Source organism: Pteropus alecto, unplaced genomic scaffold, assembly GCF_000325575.1.
Source record: "Pteropus alecto unplaced genomic scaffold, ASM32557v1 scaffold17, whole genome shotgun sequence".
NCBI lineage: Eukaryota > Metazoa > Chordata > Mammalia > Chiroptera > Pteropodidae > Pteropus > Pteropus alecto.
In genome coordinates, this window is record NW_006440645.1 from 3,047,948 (window position 1) to 3,058,071 (window position 10,124).

Below are 10,124 nucleotides of genomic sequence, written 5' to 3' on the forward strand. Positions count from 1 at the left end.
ACTGTGTCCTATATGTGGCAGTCAGCAGTAGATCTGCTCAAGTTCATCCTTCCGCATGACGTGAGCATGAGATTTTGGGCCACAGGCACATGTGTGCATGAACTTCAACTTCTGCATAAACGTATTCTCTGTAACTGACCTTTCTGGACAACTTAAGTTCCTTTCTGGGCACTTGCGCCGAGGTTTTATCCCAGTTCTGGAGGGTTCCACAACACTAAGGCACAGTCCGGTGGGTAGCGGCAGACCCTCGTGTGGTGTCAGATGTCACAGTCTGTGGTCCGGTGACAGTCCAGGGTCACTGTCAGCTCTCCACTACGATGCGCTGGACATCCAGTGGCCCATCTCGTCTGGGATGATAGTTGTGTTCGCTTCCACAACCCCTTCACCCGTCATTCGAGGCCCCTTCAAGTTCGCCCGCACGCTCTCATCTAAATCCCACCCTCTCTGGGGGCTTAGGGAATGTCGGACCGCCCTGCTGCCCTGCAGGCGGGTGGCCACGGACTTGGCCTCTGTCTCCAGCACCATTGGCCGTGCGGCCGGCTCCACGCCGAGGCTCCCGCACCGCGTTGCGGTTGCAAGGCTGCGGTCCCCAGGGCTCGCAGGGACAGTCCCCGCTTCTCTGGACCCCAGGGTCCCCTCTTCTCAGCACCCACGTCACCCTCCCATGCTTGACTGTTCTCAAGCTCAGCTTCACCTCCAGTTCAGAGGGATGGTTTTAAATCACTGGAGTTGCAAAAACCCTCTCTTCAAGCGCATGCATTCTTCCAAACATGTGCTTTTTGGCATTCACTTTATGCTTTGATTTCTTCAGCATCTGGCCTTGTGAGGTTCAAAACCTTTTTCTTGAAAACTATTACCCCCTCTACGTCCATCCAAAGTCGATTTTGAAAGGTAGGAGCTACAAACGGACTTGATCCCCGCAGCCTGTGGGCACACGGTGCAGGCTGCGCCCCGCCTTCCGCGTGAGTGGAGGGGAGAGGCGGGGGGCTACAGTACTCCCTCGGCCGTGCCCCGCGAGCAGGAGCTACAAACGGACTTGATCCTCGCAGCCCGTGGGCGCACGGTGCAGGCTGCGCCCCGCCTTCCGTGTGAGTGGAGGGGAGAGGTGGGGGGCCACAGTACTCCCTCGGCCGTGCCCCGTGTCATCGAGGGGGCTGCAGAGCTGCCACCGTGCCCACCGTGCTGGGCGCCCACCCGGCCTGTGGGACGAGGGCCGCTCCAGCGCCACAGGCAAGTTCCTTTGAAACACTTTACTTGAGAGCCCAGAATTTAAATTTAAATCCTAGAATGAAAGGATATATTTGGAATTTGCTAGATTCCCTGCCACATCTCTCAAGGAGGCAGATAGCCAAAAATTCTCATGGCTTTTCTTCAGTTTTTGTCTTTGAAAGTTAACACGCCCTGTAATTGCGCTTCAGTTATGAATTGCCAGCGTCGATTTCTGTTTTATCTACTATATTAATTAATTGAGTCCTTGGTTTTGTGAGCAAAAGCAAAAGAATGTGGCTCCATGAATAGCATGCTTCAACTAATAAAATGTTGCCAAAATTAGGAACAGAAAAAAACAAAACATTGTCTATTGAGCATGAAATGTCAAAGACATATGACATTTTTGTTCTGTTCTTTGAAGGTCGAAAACTTGTTTCATGTTTAAGCCATGAAGGAAGAGCTGACAGGGATCAAACAGAATCTTCATGCCGGCCTTCCTTGTAACCCAGCCGTAAGGAGCGGTATCAAAACCATGACGCTTATTCTCATGTTGTGATTTGACCAAAAGTATGAAATTTTCAGCTACCAGGTGGAGGTTTTACATCTTACCTCATGAGCTGCAGAATGTCTGTGGATACCAAAACTCTCTACCTGTCATCAGCTGTCATCGCTCAAACTGATCATCAGGAGTGATTGCCAGTCTCAAGTAAAAATGCTTAACAATTAAAAAAAAAATTTTAACGTTTTTCAAACACGCAGGGCAATTTTTTTGTCCTTCAGAAATCCCTTTGGTTCCTCCATTCACTTTTGTCGATGATTCCGAATGTGGGTGGTGAGTTTGTTTTGGGTAAATTTTACTCATAGCCTGAAAAGTAAATCAAAGACATCGGTTTCACAGACCTTTCATGTTATCTTAAATGAACAATTCCAGAAAACCCTACAATTCATGGGACTTTGGAAAAGAGATTAGAGCTTTTCAAAGGTTTTTACAAAGTCGACTTTAATTTTATGAAACTGCTTCTAATTTAGAAAAATTATTTATCTTCGACCCAACATCTAAGTGCTCTGTCTCATTGACAAGACTTTGGCCACTCATGACAGAGTTTAACCTCTGGTTAACTCACTTGCAAGTGCCATCGATGGAATGTGTGATAAGCTCTGGTTTCTTCAAGGAATGATCTCCGGCCAGTTCCAGAATAAAGCTAAAAAATTAATCTGTGATCCCTGACAACTGATCGATTGGGGCTGACATTTCGAGCTCTGAGCTGGAGGTCCAGGGGTTGGGTCTCGCCACTGAGGTTCCAACTCTCACGTCTTACGCTGAACGGCGGTTCTGACACGTAGCAGAGCTGCCTGCGCAGCTGACGTTAGCTCACCACCGTCTACGGCTGTGGGCATCACACGTGACTTGCCCATCATTGGGCGAAGATGGGCACAGCAGGCCCTGTGTGCGTTGCCGCTGAAAGACGGGTTGCCAAGACAAAAGAGCGACTCGTCAGTGGCAATGAGGACGGGGGCGCCTGCCTCCCCTCCTAAACAAACAGATGGAAAGAGTTTGCAGTTCATTTCTTCCCAAGGTAACAGCTTATTTCATGTCTATGTTTTACAGTAATAGAACCAAAAGTTCTTCTCTTTGGGGAAATTGTATTTTTCTTTAATTATTCTCCCCATGCAACAAGAGAGCTGAGTCTTCTGGGGATAGACGCAGTGCCGTCAAAGTTAATTAGTTTTCTCACGATGCACTGCATTTGGGTAAAATATCACTGTGGGGATAGACCAACCATCAGATTACTGGGTCAAGGGCCGTGTTCCTAGAAAGGCAGAATTCTATCGGAAAATCTACATAGAAATATTATTTCACCGTCCTTGAGAGCTGGCAGCATTCGATACTCACCTTGGACTTTTCCTTGGAGTAATTTCTTTCATCTCCACTTAATCTTTCCTTTAAGATGCCAGACGACAAGGGAAGATGATGGAGTAGCCTGCGAGTCCCCAGAGAACTCAGGAACTCTGTTCTTATTTAAGTAAAACATAAAACTCACAAATCAGATGCAGTTTATTTTTCTCTCATGATTGTCAAAGTTATACGTTCTGAAAAATTTCAAAGCTAACCAAAGAAATCTACCCCAGCGATCTGCCATTTCATAGGTGGATGTTCAAAGCTATGAACGTTACATAAATGCATCTATGGCACAGAAATGAGCTTTCGAATTAAACGTTCTTTTCTCATCTGATTACGGGCTGATTACATGCACGCATGCCAAGTACACAATTTACATTATTAAAACATAAAGCTGTCGCACTGAGCATTACTCCCAAGTGACCCTGTTATTAATTTATTAAGCACATGTCTTGTAACGGACTCAAGATTTCTATCTTACGAAAGAATGGCATTATCACATGCTAATGAAACAGGCAAAGTACAAACCTCAGACTCATGCTTAAGACGAGTTACACAATGACATCTTCAAGTCCAGGGCTAAGAAAGATTGCCCTGTAGTTCAGTGAATTCTGGAGATAATTGCTACAGGAATGTCTGTTAATTTAAGAGATAAATTAGCAATTAAAATTAGGTAAATAGCTAAAACCAGACACTTCCTTCAGTAAGTTCATTTCTTTATTCATCTCATTTCTTCCTTAGAGGATGATATATAGTAAGCGGAGACCAAGAAGACAAGAGTTTCTCCAGCTTCCTAACCAAAGGCTCTCGTTCATCCTTCTCGGTTTATTTTTGTACAGTCATTTCATACGGCAGCAAACACTTGATTATCCAGTCTTTACTATGTACAATTACCTTCTTCAAGGAGGAAGTTTTAAACCCATGATGGACTATCTCTGCTGCCTGTATTTCATCCATGTCAAGAAAAAGAAAAAGCATTTCCCACAAAATTACAGCCTCAAGGGCCTCCAGTAACTTTTTCGTAGAGTTCTTGTTCACAGAGGGTCAGACCAACTGCCCTTTGCGCGTGTTCCTTACATAGCTGACGGTAGCAAAGGCACAAAATTATTAATTCGGTGCCAGAATTATATATGCTCCCTTTATATTTTCAGCGAGTAAGGTCAACTTACGATCGTTCATTTTTTAAGGCTCAGACCCTAATAAGATTTCTGTCAGCGATGCTTTTCCCACAATCCGACAAAGTGTGAGATTGTTGACAGCCTGATATGATGATATAAATTCCTATGATACACGGGAGCAAACTTGATTTCTGTTTTCAATTATGGGATAAAATAGTTTTTTTAAGACGAGGATTAGTTCGCTATTGCGAAATACCTGACACAGCCATTTCGAGTCTATTTTTTGAACTCTCAGAAATCTCGAGAAGCCTTTCCTGGAGAGACTTACGTCACGATGGCATGTGATAGTGGCGAGGATGGAACCGAGCGCTTCAGGAGATTTGAGGGTAGTTTTCCTTGGTTGTCTTTTCACACGAAGGAACAACTCCAGTTCTGGACTTTTAAAACCTGTGTCTGCTTTGAGTCAAATCTACAGAAAGCAAATATCAAGAAAAAAATACCCGTCAGTGCTAACACTGCGTATGAAGCTACCAAGTTTAAAACCTGTGCCTGCTTTGAGCCAAGTCTACAGAAAGCGAACATCAAGAAAAAAATACCCGTCAGTGGTAACACTGTGTATGAAGCTACCAAGTTCTCCCACAGGCCAAGGTGTGAGCGGACTGTGAAATCATCCAGACGCCAGCGCACAGTCTGCGGGCTGAAAGGACACGCTTTCTGCTCCGTGTGGGCCGCGTCCTGCATTCCCAGCGCTCCGTGCTGGGTTGCAGTTATTCGCTCAGGAAATATTTACTGAGAACCTTCGTCATGACAAGCCGGGCTGTGGGTTAATGGCCCCATGGACGTTGACATTTCTCTCTCACTCGTCGTAATGAAGTAATTGCACAGTGAAAAAATCAAGTGTAGCCACAGTCGGTGCTGTTACACTTGAAACAGCAGTTCGAGGAGGGGCTGTGAGAGAGGGAGTTGGTTTCACCTGGCAGGTCAAGGAAGGGCGCCCCGAAGAAGTGGCACACGCACGCGAAGACTCAACCTTCCACTGCGTTCCAGCTGGGCAAGCTGCTGAAGGACGGCCTCCAGCAAAAACGATTAAATCAGAAGTACAAGTGATGGGATCAAGAACAAAGGAGATTTCCGCCCGCGGGTCGCTGACGGGAAGGCTCCAGGGATGACCGTAGCGGGTCTCGGCCGGCATCGGGCAGCGGCAGGTGTCCTGTCCGCGGTGGAGCCGGAGGCTGAGGCCAAGGGGTCTCGGAAGCAGGGAGAAAGGCAGCCACGTTGATCGCTGGTCTAGGGAGCATCCAGATGGAGATATTGGTAGGTGTTTGATAGATGTATTAGAGAAATTAATAAATTGGTAATAGATATTAGAATATGTGGGAAATTAAGTGAAAAATCAATAATTTGGTTCTGGAAATGTTAAAATATTCGGCAGAAAAGGAAACCGCGATGGACTCCGTAATGCACAATGTTAAGATAGTCACAGTGATGTCAGCGATAACTGCAGCCGTCCCCGCTCACCCACGGTGGCGCCTTCTGAGTTTCCAGTTGCCCGCTCTCCACTGAGGTCCGAAAACAGCGAATAGGAAATTCCAGAAATAAGCAATTCTTAGGTTTTACCTTGCGCCGCCCCTCTGTGGAGCCTGAGGAACCTCTCGCCATCCCTGCCCGGGTGCGAATGGCCGCTTTGTCCAGTCTGCACGCTGTAGATGCTCCCGCCGGTCAGGCACTGGGCCTTCTCCGCAGGCAGCTGAGAGAGACCACATCCACGTAACTAAGGCGCAGCGTCACGATCCTTCCGTTTGCTGTTAATCTCTTACTGCGACTAATTTATAACTGTGGATTACGCTCTATCATAGCGTGTGCATGCAGGGACGACACAGTATATGTAGGACCTGGGACTCTCCGCCTTTCGGGCATCCCCTGGGGGCCTTGGAGCGTGTCCTCCGCGACTGCTGTCTTGAGTTAACAAAAAATGTGATGGCGCTCATTGGGAGAGAGTCGGGGAGCAGTGGTTGGTGGTGTGAGAGGTAAACCCCCATCTACTTTCATGGAAGTCAATCAACAAGTAATGTCTAAAGCTGATAAGTGAATAAATTTCATGATCATAATTTAATCATTTTAAACAAAGTATCACGTCAGTAAAATCAAACCTAAAAGTTTATATCGGCCGTATAAAATTGGGATTGATCAATTTGCTCTAGTTAAAATTATTAGTGTCCATCCGTAAAGGTAATATTGTCGATGGGTATGTTTGATTGCCACACATCTCAGATTTTAAAAATTAGTGTTTTCAGATAATGCCATATTTAGTAAAAATGTGGGGTCTTTTTAACACACTACTGTCCTTTCGAAATGAATTGTCGGCGGAACGCTGACTTCTGAGGGTGCCGCGGGGAGAGGGGAGCGAAGCTGGAGCGATGCTCTTAGGTGAACGGGAAGGAATGGGGCTCAGCGCCCCGCCGGGCGGGAGGCCGAGGAGCCAGACGGCCCACCTGCAGCAAAGCGAAGGCAGAGCGGGCCGATGGCGGCGGCGGGGGCGAGGGTTAGGGGGCCTGCTGCTCCCCACCTCAGTGAAGCAGGAGGCGGAGTCGCCGCCGCAGGAAGAGGGGGCTGCAGGCGCTGGGGTTTGAAGAAAGCCAGCCCCAGGCCCGCCGCGGGGCACGTCCGCCTCCTCTTCACACCTGACCTTCAGCTCCCCGTGGGACCCTGTGGCAGAGCACGTCCAGAGTCCAGCCACCGCGACCCCTGCACCACCACCTCGCAGGTTCAGCCCTCGCCCCGCCCCCTGCTTTTACCCCTGGTCCCTCTGTGGTCCCTTGATGAAAGCAGCCAGAGCCATCCTTTAGGAACCTGTCGGATCCCTTCATTCCTCTGCCCAAAGCCTCTGGCAGCTTCCCATCCTACTCAGAACCCAATAAGCCTGGTCCTCACAGCGAGCGGTTCTCAAGTCCCTGAGGGCCTCAGCCCTGCTCCCTCTGGGACGCCCCCCTCTGCCCCCCCCCGCTTCTGGTGTTCCTCCCTCAGGGCACCCACTCTGCCAGCCCTCTGCCTGGAAAGCACACCAGGAGATCTGCATGCGGAGGAGGCGCCTGACCTGCCTACTACAATTTGCAAAGAACACCCTCTCTTTCGGGAATATAAACTCCATAGGGGCACGGGTATTTGTGTTAGCTGTGGCTGGACCACAGTTCTTAGGACATTGCCTGGAGCTTAGGAAGCTTTCTTTGTCTAGTGAACGGGAGAGAGAGTAAATGGATTAAGGAAATAGAGTGGGATTGACTGGCAGCATTGAAGGTCCACTTGAGGGTAGCAGTCACGCATTTAACCTCCAACATGGGGTCTGTCTGAAGGAATAATTGATAAGATGCTTGGGGTTGCAGAAGAGGTGAGGGAGGGTTGAGTTAACTCCAAAGGCCTCACGGCAGTAAGAATAAGCAATCGCTCACAGCTTAATTGCCTCATCAGGAATGTGGGTCCAGTTAGCTTCTGGGTCTTTTTTTGCCGTATATAGGTTTGCACTAGTTCTAAATTGCTTCTGGAGATAGCTTATTGGTTTGAAGCGTGGCAAATTATTAGCCTTTCTGGGACTCCTGTCGGTGTTCCCCTGCCTCTGAGTGGCCAGTCAACTGTTTAAAACTATTTAGGAAGAATGGGAAGTTTCAGAGACCCTAACATTGGAATAATCCAAAAAGAACCCGTCTGTTGACCTTAAAAGCCAGCCTCGCCTTGCTCGTGTGCTTGGTGTGTGCGCGTGTGTCAGTCATGCCCCGGCGTTGAGACTCCTGGTAGCACAGGGGACGTTGCTGCTCAGTCCCTCCTGGACGTCAGGCAGCCCGGATGGCTCTAAGGCATCACTATCGTCCACACTCTATTAGATTCAGGAAAGAAAATGATCAGTTTGGTTTTGATCAGATATCGGAGCTCATAGTACAGCGTTTACATTTTAATACATATTTTTCCTTTGAGAAAAAAAGAATTGCATTTATGTCTCCTCTGTTCTTTCCTGCCTCTCTCCTCCTCTCTCTCTCTCTCTCTCTCTCTCTCTCTCTCTCACACACACACACACACACACACACACACACACACACACACACACACACACACACAACCAACCGCAGCCTTTACACTTTGCAAATGATTAGAGAAGGTAGTGACAGTGACTTGGAAATTGTAGCTCTCTCCAAGTAATATAGCAGGAGTGGTGTGTGTGTGTGTGTGTGTGTGTGTGTGATTCCCCTGCGGTTAGACAGCAAGAGAAACCCAGGTGTGATCTGAAGGATGTAAATGTTCACCAAACACTCGCTTGCCCCTTTCATACTAGCTTTTGCCTTTGAGTTAAGGCATTAATTACAATAAAACGATCTGCCCTAAAACCAAAAGGATGTCATAGCGGAAAGTCACGTAAGCCGTTAGTTACACAAGATGATGTAACCAACAATATTTAACTTTATTTTTATTTTTTTGAAAAAAGAAAAACCTCTTTGGATAATCTGTTACTGTTTTAAAAATGAAGAGCTAAATTAACGAAAATTAAATGAAATTACTTTGGGGGATGTTATTTTGTAGAAGACAGCATGATGTCATTTTTTTTAATCATAAAAAAATCTTCCTGCTGTTCATTTGAGTGAAGAGAAAATTAATTTATAATCCCTTTGATGGCCTTCGTTTTCATTAATTTAATTTCCATCACGTGTTGAGGTCAGAGATGCTGAGAGAAATGCCAGTGACATCATCCTTTAGTTACTGTAAACAAGCCCAGTAGGAACCATTTTTTTAAAAAGAAGATCATTGTAACAAGTATTCTACTCTAAATAGTACACTGCAGAAAATAAAACATAGGAGTGTAATGAAGAAAATTTAAGCCCAAATTTTACGAAAAGTTTATTTTAGGAAAAAAACACCTTTAGCTGTGACCTCGTTTTTTAGCATGAACAGAAGCCGCACAGTCTCCCTCAGGTAGTGGCTCTCAGTGTCCAGCTGCGGGAGAATCAGTGGACGTTCGGGTGACATGGAGGTCCTGTGGTTTCCACGGGCGATGTGGGTTTGGAGAATATGGGACGAGGACAGAGATGTGCGATGGGACCTTCTCTTTCGATCGATGTGCGGTCGGAGAAACACTGTTTCGATGATCATTGTTTTTCCGTTCAGTCCAGCTAAGTGTGATCATTCTCATGCTCCCAGCCTGAGGTTGACCAGAAGTTTTTCAAGCAAAGGTGAAGAGCAGAGACAAACAATCTCTGCTCTCTGTAAGTAACATTAAAAGGCTCGAGTGACAAATGCCTGGCTCATGAAACATCTTATTGTGAAAGGCATTCATTTTATAGTGTCACGCGTGTCACACCCGCCTGCACATGCGTGGATAGGGGAAGGTCGGGAGAGGGTGAGAGCGTGAGAGAGCATTGCTTCGGGTCCTTGAGGGCTGCAGTATTAGGGCAGGGGACAAGGACAAGAAAGAGAAGGTTGGAAGCTACGGGCACTTTCAAAGGTTTCACAGCGCTGTATAAAGTGTATATTCAGTATGCATTTCGGCAAGAGATCAATGAAAGGTCTGCCCCGAAGCGTTTCTGGTTTTGTAGCTGCTGCACAGTCTTCAGGTTTTAAGATTCGCTGGCTCATTGTGGGTGTCATCGTATAACTTTGCATGACTTCATTCACATATGGTCTCTGTGCTTCTTATAGAGGAGTTTTGGTCTCAGGTAATTAATTAATTTAGGCTTCTTTGGATATACAACATCCAGATAAATGAGCATCTGCCTACATATTTCCTCTCTTCCTTCTGCCTCTTCCCCGTCTTCTGCCCCCGACCCCCATGTGCATTCGAGGCTCCTTTGCTAAGGTAGTTTGCTTATGTCTGGCTCGGTGATGAAGGTTGGGCACATCTCCTGTCCAGTTGTAGC